The sequence below is a fragment of the Neopelma chrysocephalum genome, unplaced genomic scaffold, assembly GCF_003984885.1.
Source record: "Neopelma chrysocephalum unplaced genomic scaffold, ASM398488v2 Primary Assembly neopelma1_80, whole genome shotgun sequence".
NCBI lineage: Eukaryota > Metazoa > Chordata > Aves > Passeriformes > Pipridae > Neopelma > Neopelma chrysocephalum.
The window spans coordinates 2590483-2602983 of NW_020897741.1; positions in this window are offsets into that span (position 1 = coordinate 2590483).

Below are 12501 nucleotides of genomic sequence, written 5' to 3' on the forward strand. Positions count from 1 at the left end.
ATGGACATAGAATGCACTGGAGAGGTGATAGCACCTCCTTACATATTCATCATGGAGAAGCAAAGTCTGGACTCTAATGACTAGACTTTCATGGCACAAAAATTAAGAAGACAAATAATGGTGTGGGTACCTGTTAATTGGAACAACTCAGTGGGTAGCCAGTTAAATGGCTGTCTTGATGAGGAGAAAAAAACCCACAAAAATACCTTTGAAAATAACCAAATTGATCTAAAACTGCACACTAACTAAAAATTGTAAAGATAAACATTTTATATGCTCCTTCTTTATGGAATCTGTCTCCTATAACGCATCCTTTGCAGGACAAAGGGGTCAATATCTGTTCCATATTGAAGAATACAGAATACACTACAAGTATGGGGGCAGAAAAGGTAAAGATGGATTAGGCAGATTCTAATTTTTCTTCAACAGATGTAAACTTCGGAGCTTCTAAAAGCAAATGTTCCTTTTTCTCACTTTTTTGTTGCATATAACTTTTCCCTTGCTACCTGATGACTCCTGCATCAAAAACATCAATTTCTGTGACTCGGCAGAAATGTTTTCTGTGCAAAGATTATGCAAATACTTGCACACTCACTGAACTTGACCCACTCATGTTCTAGTGAATAGCACTACCAATCTTTACAATGGCATATTGTCATTTTCATATAACTACTAAGTATCATATTTATGCCTTCTATATAGCAGCTCAAGGAGGGCAGTATCAATCAAGGACTCAATATTTCCCCCATAGTTTCGCACTGAGATGACCACTGGAGGAACAGTTTTGTTCAAAATGCTCCACACTCTGTAACTAAATGAATTTTGTAGAATTTTAGCCTGATTTTCTCCTAGTGCTGCTGTGGTGGAAAATATTCTCTCTAACGTGATAGAGCTGCAACTCAGCTATGTGTCCCAAGAAAGGATTATCTTTTTTTTCTTCTTACAGTGTTTCATCATTGTTTTTTACAATTTCCCTCCTGCTTTTTCACTTACTTGTGATGTATCTCCTGTCAGCACAAGGTCTTCAGTACAGCTGTGCGCTTTGCCCTGCACATTTTTGGTCGGAGCTTCTGCAGCTCACCTTGCAGTCCTGCACTTCAACATAGGAGGAGATAAGTCCCTGGTGGACTGTTTTTTCCTTTTGTATTGGGCTCACATGGTAAGGTTTTGGTAGGGGGGTATTGGGAGGGAGATTGGTGCAGGTATGGCTTCTGTAAGACAACAGAAGATTCCCCCATGTCAGAGAGATCCTATTCCAGCCTGTTCAAAAATGGATTATAGTTAGGTAGGCCATCCCCTTGCATCTGAACCCTGTCCTATACTACTTGAAGGAAACATAGGGAGATTTTGGCATCTTATTACGGCATGCAGAATGGAAATACCAAGTAAACGCATTCAAGTGCCTTGAGCTGAGCAAGAAGGATACTACCCAATCTTTCTGATTTTCCCATAGGACTCAAAGTTTATAGCCCAGGAGTGTCTGTTGAAAGGGTATAAATACATCTTTAAAAAGACTAAGCAATATGGGCTTTTTTGTGGTTTTATTGTTTTTTCCCCCCAGATTTTTGAGCAGATCCATCTCATCGAACTTGAGACATCTAAATTGTAAATACTAGAGGTAGTACTATTTCCACCCTTTAAAGTCAATGAAAAGAAGTAGATTAATTGCTCCAAAAAAGGAGTTGCCTGATTAATTTGTCAAATTGCTGTATAGGTGTATCTTTATAAGGTAATATCTGAAAATTCATGTATTTTGATTGGTGGAGGTCATTATTAACTAGAAAACATTCTATGAATCATTTAACATGCACCAAGATTTTCGTCATCAGCGACTTACTTTATAAAGTTAACGTCTCATTCTCAGTCTCTTTTCTGATTCGCTGCTGCTGTCAGCATTCTTCATCTCTGTGTGATTACCAGTCCTGGGAAACTGTTTATCTTCTGACCCTGCTTCTCATCCCAAATCCAAAGATTTTATCTGCCTCAGGCAGAAATAAACACGTCTTAACAGCCGTGAATCCCCATGGGAAGTACAGATCAAAGGATGATAAATCCTATAAAATTTAATTTAGTTGATTATTGGTAGACAGTGAAGAGGAGTAAGTGCACGCTTGTTTTTGACAAAGAGAATTTAAGAGCAGTTATGTCTGAGTTATGTCTGGTGAGAATTTTTGCTTAGCTATCTTACTGTTTCCTCCTTGCTGCTCATCACCTCCCTTTTATCAAAGGCTGTTTATTCCCCATCTCCCTCTGTTAAGCTTTAAGTTCTCTTTACTATCTTTCAATCAATCTGAAATTAGCAAAAACTCCTACTTAAGCTGTTCTGCTAGCTTGTCTCATTTTCATGGAGACTTGCTGGGAAGTTACCTCATGGGCAGCAAATGCCACAGCTCTAATGAAATGCAATAGGGAGCAGCGGTGTCTGTAACCCATTTTATGTTTTGCACCTGAAGATGAAGGACACAGGAGTATAAGCCCTGTGAAACCTGGAAGTATGATATTGGGAAGGAAATAAATTAACACAGAGAAGGCAACTTTGCTTTAATCATATACGTTGAGAGAGCAGGAGCTAATCAGATCAGAATACAGACATGGAGAGAACTACTGAGAGTGTCTAGGTACATTCAATAATGCTTACCAGTAATGACTCAGCTTTGTAAAGTTCATAGCAGCTCTAATAAAGAGCTCTGCAGTCCATTTATGTTACTTTTTCTTTCTTTTTTCTTTTTTTCCAGGAGTCTTGAAGAAATTCCATAGGACTGGATGAAAAACAGTGTTAGGTCAGTACTAAAAGGGCAAACAGGTTGACTTAGGGTAGCTGTACTGTAGTTAGTTTGAAATTGGTACTAGGCAAAAAGATAGAAAGGTTGACATAAGAAGCAATCAGCTCATAATTAAAGAATATTCTTAGTGACAACCAGTATTGTTTCCTGTAAGAAAAAAATTAGTGTGCAACACAGCTACAACCACTGTGGAAAAAACTGTCAGTGTATGGCATTGTCTATGGCCAGCTGTAATAGAAACACAATCTAAAATTGGCAGCAAATTTGGTAACAACAAAGCCAGAGCTACCCATCTATTTCAGATGATCATAGTGTTGTGGTAAAATATAGAACTACTGAATATTATTTTGCTGAGATTTCCTGCAGGAGAAAATACTTTGGTGTGAATGATACCGGTTCCAGAACCATTATTGTTTTTCAGCACAAGAAGTTGCTACTACCTTTGGTTTAAAGTCAGGCTTAAAGTCAGGTGCTGAAGGAAGTTCATACACAGTAACAAATAGAGTTATCAGGCTCCTAATGATCTATTCTCCCATTGATACTCCTGGGATGCTGCATAAAGCTCTCATTAATGCAAATAGAAATGTGGAAAGTACATGCTGAAATCAACAACTCCCCCTATTGTTATAACGAGTGAATGGTCCCCTTAGGCAAAAAGGAACATTACTGACTTTAATTTTTCCTTGACTACCTCCTCCTCCTTATGAAACAAATCATGTTAAAAAGTGTGGTCTTTTGGATTTGTTTGTTTTTTAAGTGGATGTCACAGGAGAAAGTCAGTGAGGAGGATTTATCAAAAACAACATTCTTGTTACAACCCAGTTCTGACCCAGTGTAGCCAAATCATCAATCACGATGACAATGGGCCATATTTATCCCTGGTGCAGCTGTACTGTAATTGACAGAATTACATTTAGAGGAGGTTTGCCCTATAGCTGTTTAGTGAGAAGTCTGGGGTGATGATTAGTCGAAGGTTTGCCTTTCTCGGCAGCCTGGATTAATGCATACATTATGCAAAGGTATATGTGTATTCAGTTTGCTACAGATGTTGTAGTCAAGAATTCATGGATGTTTACACTTTTTCACTCCTAGTTTCATTATAATAGGATGTAAAGATTACAGGGCCAGAATCCTGTTATACAGTTGAAAGGTTGACAGAATAATTTGATTGTATTCTACTTTTTTACCCTAATATTCAGGTATACTTGGTGGCTTGTAATAAATACTAGGCATGGGAGAGCTAAAATGGAAAGCACTAATTATGTCCTACAGCAAAAAAATATTATTCTAAGACTTTTTATTACCAAAAGCAACACACAGACAAAGTGAGAACTCATTTACATGGTTCTAGTGAAAGAACAAAAATATTTGCCAAAGATGTCTGCTCACTTTTAGTATCCTTTTTAAGTTTAGATGCCATTTAATCAATTGGAGTGATCAAATCCAAACATGTTTCATTCTATGGAAGGAAATGTTTCAAACTCTTTGATAGCATTAACAAACTGGATCTGTTAAAGTTAGTTGGTGTTACCTAATGTTAATTAAGCAGTGTGTTTCAACTTTTTATTTCCTAAACATAGTAGTCACAATCAACTGCTTAATGGGTGAAGTTATTGCTAACCTGAATTAAGGGAAGTCCTAACATTGACTTCACTGGGGTTATGATTTCATCTTTATCACATGAATTAAATACAATGTGACTCAGTAACAGGGCTCAATATATTGATCAGTTAACAAAAAAGTAAAGATTGATGCTTAATGCAGGTGTCATCTAAACACAGAAAGTAGGGATAGAACAAGCTCTGGTTTATAACAGTGCCCTGTGATACATATTTCACAGTTGTGCTATGTCTGTATATAAATGTGGCTGGTATCGCTTTCTAGAACTGAAAGAAGTTATGAATTTACTATTTAGTAAACGGGTAATATATGTGAGGAAATTATTTACTCACAGTAATGCTTCAGTCCAGCTGAATAACTAGTTGTCTTACTCACTAATAGGTAGTTGTGTATCTCTATAATTCTGTCACAGATTGTTCCAAATTAATTGGATTCACAATTTATACAAACACAGAGCTTAGGCACAATAAATAAAGCTCCTGGATCTCTTTTGAAGGAGATATGTAGAACAAGACTGAACTGACCAATTTTTTTCAATTTTACTGGAAAATTTTCTGAGATATACAGTTAGTGTGATGTGCAGTAATATGAGGGCTTTGTACTGATATTCCATGTGGGGTTGTGTTATCAATCAATGCATCCTAGGGATTTACACAGAAATTTGCTAATGGAATACAGTTAACATAAAACTATGCCATCAGTAAGTGTCACTTGCACTATTGGGAGACATTAGCTATCACAGCAGTGGCTGGGAAAAATACAGAGTACAGTATATGTAGTTCATGAACTGTTGTGAATTACATGGCAGCTTTTTCTGACTTTCTTTTGTCTACACAATCTTAAGATTTTTAATAGCACTCTTTGCTCTTACCCTAGTACAAAAGACAGATCAATTAGAAGAAGAAATCAATGTAAACCTTCTTCTCAGTAAAATAAAATAGGTGTTGGAGATCTTGAAAGCTTCTGACTACATCTACACAGCTTACTCTCTGTGTCAGTATTTCTCATTCACTGGGTTACAATCCCAAAGTCATCAAAAAATGTCACCAGAGGGCTAAAAGAGAGTGAAAATTCTATGACAACTTAAAGCAAAGGATGTCTCAGTCTCTTGTTCTTTTCTCAGACCTTTATCTTTTAAGGCTCAGCAACTTTTTAAAATCTCTTGAAACGCACATAATGGCAATTACTTTTTTCACTGTTAGATTTGTAGCATATAGAGGAGGTTCATAATTTTTTCTAATATCTATTAAATAACCCCTGCGTAAATGCTCATAAGTCATACTTCCATTAAAATGTTCTGATGCTTGTGATACATGATACTAGTTAGCATTTGATAGCTAATGCACATTACAGTTCTTGGGAGGACTATGTGAATTTTAACACATCAGCTGACAGGATTTACTGCAACTAGCATTGACCAGATAGTTTATGGTAAAAGTACAGCAGGACTTTAGAACATTAATTAGTATGTGTTAGCCATAGGAGATGAAATTAATCTGTTTATGTAATGATAACTCAAAGACTAATTTTTGTGGGATGCAAAAGTTAACAAAACTCAGCAAAAGCTTACAATATTTTCTTTCAGAGCTAATTAAATTAAAAGTACTGAGATATTATGCCCATATATAGCATTTACACCTGTGTTTATCCCAGCATTCAACACAGATGTAGTAGCTTTGTGTGTTAACAGCATTTGTATATTCTTTTTTTTAGAAAGCTTGTGCTGATATGAGCTTTAGTGAGCTGAAGCAATGCTAGCTAAGAAAATGAGCCATGAGATGTTACCCACAGTTGTCCCTTTCAGAGGCTGCTACTCCTTCATTCTCATCCAGCTGCTCCTTATCTGCTGTCTCACTGGTTGCTGCACCCACTCCTTTACCCAGCAAAATGAGGTGCCTAACCTTAATGAGTTTATTAACAAATCTTTTTCCATCTGGTCTGTGGGCTTATGGTTGATCATCTCTGTGATGACCAATCAAAAAATCTCTAAAGATACTGACAAAGAATAAAAACAAATTTGGCAGAAATTAATGTAGTTTCTTCTGTTATACATATGCATACATATACATTTAGGGTATGTCTCAGCCCTGGAAGTGTTCAAGCCCAGGTTGGGTAGGGTGTTGAACAACTTGGTCTAGTGAAAGACATGCCTGCCCTTGGAAAGAGGTTTGGAACTATATGATCTTTAAGGTCCCTTCCAAACCAAACCATCTGACAGGACAAGGGGAAAGGGTCTGAATCAGGAGATGTTCAGATTGGGCCTCAGAGAGACTTTCTTCACCGAAAGAGTGGTCGGGCACTGTAACGGGTTGCCCATGGAGCGCTGGAGTCACCATCCCTGGAAGAGTTCAAGAAACAATTGGACATGATGCTAAGTGCTATGGTTTATTTGGCATGGTGGTGTTTGGTCAAAGGTTGGTCTAGGTGATCTTGAAGGTTTTGTCCAACCTTAATGATTCAATGATTCTATGATTCTATGACTCTACTATTCTATGGTTCTATTTCTTTTGCATGTGTACCTGCATATGTAAGTTATGCTCCAACTTTACTTAAGAAGAAGAAAAGATTAAACACAAAATCATAGAATGAAGAACCACAGAGCATATACCTCACCTAGGAAGTAATCTTGCTGCAGAAGAGACCACAGGCAGGCAAAGAAACTTGCAGTAACATGAAACTGTAATTTGATGGTTATTTGGGTCAAAAATTTTTCAGAGAAAAACCAGAACAGTTTACACTTTCCTCTCTGTGTCATTGTATTTTTCTTTTCTGGTAAAACAGCTTGTAGAGTAATCTAGTTTGGGGAACTGATCTAGCTGTAAAATATCATCAAAAGACAAAATAAAGATCAGTTTGTTTTTTTTTATTTGATCAATTCTAGTTCATGATTGAGAAATACATTTGTTGCCAGTTCAGTGAGATCCATGGCCCCATGCAGAAGGAACTAGCAAGATTGTCTTCGGTGCAGCTCAAGCTGTGCCTGATACTTGATATGGGAGAGGTAGTTGATGCGGCAAGATGCCTTACAACTACAGGAATTGGCTGGTAGGTAAGAATATGGAGAGGATCCATACGAATGTTGAAGAAAAAGATGTGGCTTTTCTATATTTTCTTTCCCAGATAAACAGGAAAGCAAAGAAGTGACACACTATACTAAAAAAATGAAGAGTGAAGTGAGAAAAGAGAAAGAAGGCCAAACTGCATCATTGTCCTGGGTATTGAGTAGATTTTATAACGCTTATGCTGGAATATATTTTCCTGTTTGCAAATAACCAGAGTCTGTGTTCTACCATTGCTCATCTCTTTCTATTTTCATGGATGTACACGATGAGACAATAAAGGGTCTTGGGAAGGTACTGGACAAAGCCTAAAAACAGCTAACAAGAGGAGCATAGCCTCTAGATTCCTCATGGGGAGAGGGAAAGAGCTAGCATTTTTGCTGTCCTGTGGGATGCAATTATGTTGCCCAGAACCAAAGAGTGACCTGTATTGCCTGTCCTGTTTATTGAATGCAAACCTGATGCCTGGTTTCATTGCAAACTCCCTGCCTAAGACGGATATCCTAAGGCCAAATTCAATAGGCAGTCAACCTCTATACCTGCCAAGAGCCAGTATTTTCAAAAGAATGAATGTCAGTAGATTATGATGTCTGTTTCAGTTAGAATCAACATTTCTTTTCTAGTTCACTTAAAATCAAATACACCACAGTCCAAGAGAGATATACCTTAATTCCCACACATTTTAGAGCACCAACATTCTAATATGTGATTCTGACACCCAGAAGAATTTGGGTTAAATTTTCAGATGCTTCTCTGATGTTGGATATTTAACTTCTTTGAATCCTGAAAGAAGAGACTTCAGGATTAATACTGGACTATGTCTTCTCAGGGAATAAAAGTAGTAACAATAAGCTGCCAACAGAAATATCTGAAATAGAATCAGTATTGCAAGTATCAGAGCTATGGCTTTTTCAAGGAAGCACTCAGAAAAAAATTTGGAGAAGAAGCTTTAAAATCTTCATGTGACTTTATCCAGTGGCAATCTAAAGGATGCGATTCCAGCAAAGGAAAACCACACTGATGTCCATGTTGTCTGGAACCTGTTTGTGATGAAATCACAGGAAAATATACCAGTGAAGAGAAATTTTATTTTTGAATTTTGAGGGGTTTCAGACCCAACTAGTACAGTATATTTACAAAGCAAGGGGTTTATCTCACTGCTCATTTTTGTCAGACTAAAAAGGTTTCCCAGACACCATGTCTCAGATTCATACCATTCTCTCTGCTTTTACATGGACCTGTAGGCTATCTACATATGTTTATTTACTAGAGAGAGATATAAGTTTCCCTAGAGAACAATTCAGGGCATTGCCCTCTTCCCAGAATTTAATATTTCAGTATGCTACAATAACACAATAATATCAGATAAACTAGCTCAGACATCTAAGATAGTAATTTAGGCATTTTGTTTAGCTACCTAAGTTCAGATGAAGCAATCCAAGCTGACGGCATTGCAAAAATGGTCATAATAACATGAAAAACAGTAATAACAATGAAGCAATATTACTGCAGATTATGGAAAACTGGCATATTTTATCATTGGCATTATAAAATACAGGTCATTTTCTATCAAGTCACTAAGAAACTTAGTGAAGCAATGAAAGACAAAACAATCCCATACTGGATCAGTCTGCTTTGTTATTGTGTTGGGTCTTCTGGACAGTCTCTAATGAATATAGGATCCTGATAAATTGACTGAATAAGCACAGATTTTATATATGAGTGGGCAGTTGGAAGATGGGAGAGCCTGTATCTATTCCAGAGGAGAGAGAGACAAACATCAAGAAAATCTTGGGATTTAAAGGGAAAAATAAAATCCTTTCAAATTTGAATCTACATTGAAATATAGCAGATATTAATCCCAAAAAAGATTATACATGGAGAAGTGTATGTGCTGTTGCTGGAATACAATCTCACTGGGATCACATAGGTATAGTGGGATAGCACTGCCATGGACATATACCATCCAGGAAGGCGAAGGGGGGTAACTACTCTTTATGTCATAGAGCAGTGGGAATGCATGGAGCTGTGCCTTGGGATGAATGATGAGGGAGTTGAAACTTTATGCGTTAGGATTAGACAGCAAACAACATTGGCAACATCATGGTGGATGTCTCTTCCAGATCCCGTGATCAGGAAGAAAAAATAAAGAGACCTTCTTCAGAAATGGGAAAAAGTTGCACATTAACATTAACACTTTGTCCTCCAGACTTTATCCTCTTCAATAGCTACTGCAGGGACATCACACCATGGCACACATGATCCAGGAGTTTTCTGAGGTCCCTGAAGAACCTAAAGACAATTAAAACATTGGAGCTCCTTTCATATAAGGAGAGGCTGAGAGAACAGGAGAAGAGAAGACTCAGAGCAATCAATGTGTATAAATACCTGATAGCAGGAGGTAAAGAAGAGGCTCATTTCAGTAAGTTCAACTGAACAGGATAGGATACAATGGGCAAAAATCAAAAGAAAGGAAATTCTATTTAAAATGAGGGAAAACATTGTAAGGAAGGTCAGACACTGGAAGAACCTGCCCAGAGACATTGTGGAGTGTTCATCCTTGGAGATTTTAAAAATCGATTTGGATAATGCCCTGAGCTGTGACTGACCCTGCTTCAAACTAGAGGTTTGGACTAGATGATTTCCAGAGGCATCTTCTAGCCTCCACTCTCTGATTCTGTGCAACCCTGTGATATATGCTGCATTTTGTTAAACTGAAAGGAGTGGTAGCAGAAGTTAATTAAGCTGTAGTACATACACAAACTCATGAAATCACGGAGTTATAGCCATTAATATTTCCTCCTTTATTTATAAGTGATTGAAGTCTGTATCACGCCATTGCCCGTCTCTTTCTATTTATGTGTCTGCACTGAATGATAGGAGTAGAAGGCTCGAGGCAAGATTTTTAGAGAAAAGAGAAAAGCTAAGTCAATTGAAAGCAATTTCTGAAGGGAATAACATCAAAAACAAGGAGGAGAAATATTTTAAGAAGAGGAAAAGGATTGAAGGATATTGAAGATATTATGTTTATGTGGCATTCTGGCACTTCTGAATGTCCTAGAAAAGAATTACACCAACAGTAAGTTAGTGGATAAAGCAAAAATTTTGAGGAGAGGCACAAAGGAAAACCAATAGAACATTAAGAGCATTTGAACTGCTAGGAGGCATTTTCCTTGTGGAAAATGTCTGAAAATCCTTAGGAGAGCTCATGAAGCTTCATTTAAATAGCTGAGCAGCTCATTTAAGCAGTCAGCCAAAAGCCTCAGTACAGCTTTACAAAATCAAGCCATTGCTATAAACTAGTGGCACAAAAGACAGAAAGAAAAATGCATCATGTGTTCTGACACTGCACTTTGTCAGAAATTCCTTACAACTGGCTTAAAATATGCACTGATTAATCTCCATAAAATACCTATAGTGAACTACGTGCTGGAGGTTAAAGAACAGATAAAGCATAAGCACAGTATTTAAATATTATAAAATGAAGATTCTTTGGGAATGTACTTTTGCTCTCAAACACAAAAGCAAGCCAAGAGACTAGAACTTCTTTTTGATTCTGCAAACTGCGGCACCCAAGTTTACCAGGCACTTATTACTCACAGAAGATCTGGAAGCAACAGAGGAAGGAAAAATATTCCCATTATTGATATCATATGCAGTATATTGCAATAACGTAAAAGCATTTTACATTTTGTCTAAGACTTTGCAGGCATATCAGAACAACCTGAGATTTCCACGGAAGAAGTGAAACTCTCTATTGCTACTTTGAAGATAATTTTCATGTTTTGGTGATACTTTGAAATCTTAGAATCTGATTAATCCCACTTCCTAGATATTGGCACTGGTTTAGATACTTAAGAATAATAGCAGCAGTAAGGATGTTGTTGAAAAGAAAAAACTAAACTGGTTTCTTTTCTAACAACTGTGAGAGAAAAACTTGAGTCTAAGATGAACACCTGATGTCTTGTTGATCTGAGATCTGTCACAGGTAGCAGTGGTTCTAAGACAAAAGAACTTGGGAAGAAATAAGCACTTTTAGTTTTCCATGTACATCTTATACATCTTCAAATAATGAATTTGAAAATGAAGGCCTAAGGGAAGGAAAAGAAAGGTTTCAATGCAACATCATCACAGTAAATTATAATTTCATAAAATCAAAGTTTCTGAAAATTTGTGTTTGAGGGAAGAGTCACTGTAACTAAAGGGTTTAATATTGTCTTTTCCATTATGCAAAATAATGAAATAGAGCACAGAGTATTTATACATATGTAGCAAGTAAATTATGTAATCTAATAATACTAATATTATATGAAAGAAATAATTACATTATGGAAAGTTCTTGTATTACTGTAATTCACTTTCGGAATTATAACTTGTTTTCCTTCCACATTACATTGAACTTGTCCCACACATTTGGAGATAAGCAGTGAGTGAGGGATCTGTCAAAAAGAGAAGGTTGTGTCTGACTCTTGTAACTCAGCCAGGAATTGATAGTACTTAAGAGAAAAATATCGATACAAGATTTGGAAGCTTCAGTTCTTTCTTTCGAAACCAAGCCATGACAGGCAATAAAACATTTTTTATCTGTTTGCTTGATGCAAGTAATGAACCACTGAAGAAACTTCTTGTGCTTAGATGTGGACAATACTCAAGAAACCTGAGCAATATTTGATTCATTAGAAAAACAACCAAACAACAACAACAAAACAATTAAAAAACAAACAAAAACATCACCAAAAAACACAACAGTAGTTTTCTACATTAAATGCTTAAAACTAGTGTAAACTGGATACTGCTATATGTCTGTTGTTCTTACAGAAGTAGTGAAAAATGTGTGATTGAGTTTTCTAAGTAAGAAATAATTTTTCTTCTGTTCTAAAATAAGATTTAAAAAACCCAGATTATTATCCTGATGAGAAAAATGGAAGGGGAGTTGAGGAGGGTAAGGGGCAGGGGCTCCAGGGATAGCTTCTGTAAGAAGACATGAGGAGATGCTCCCATGTCCTGCAGAGGCAGTGCCAACTGGCTCCAAGACAGAC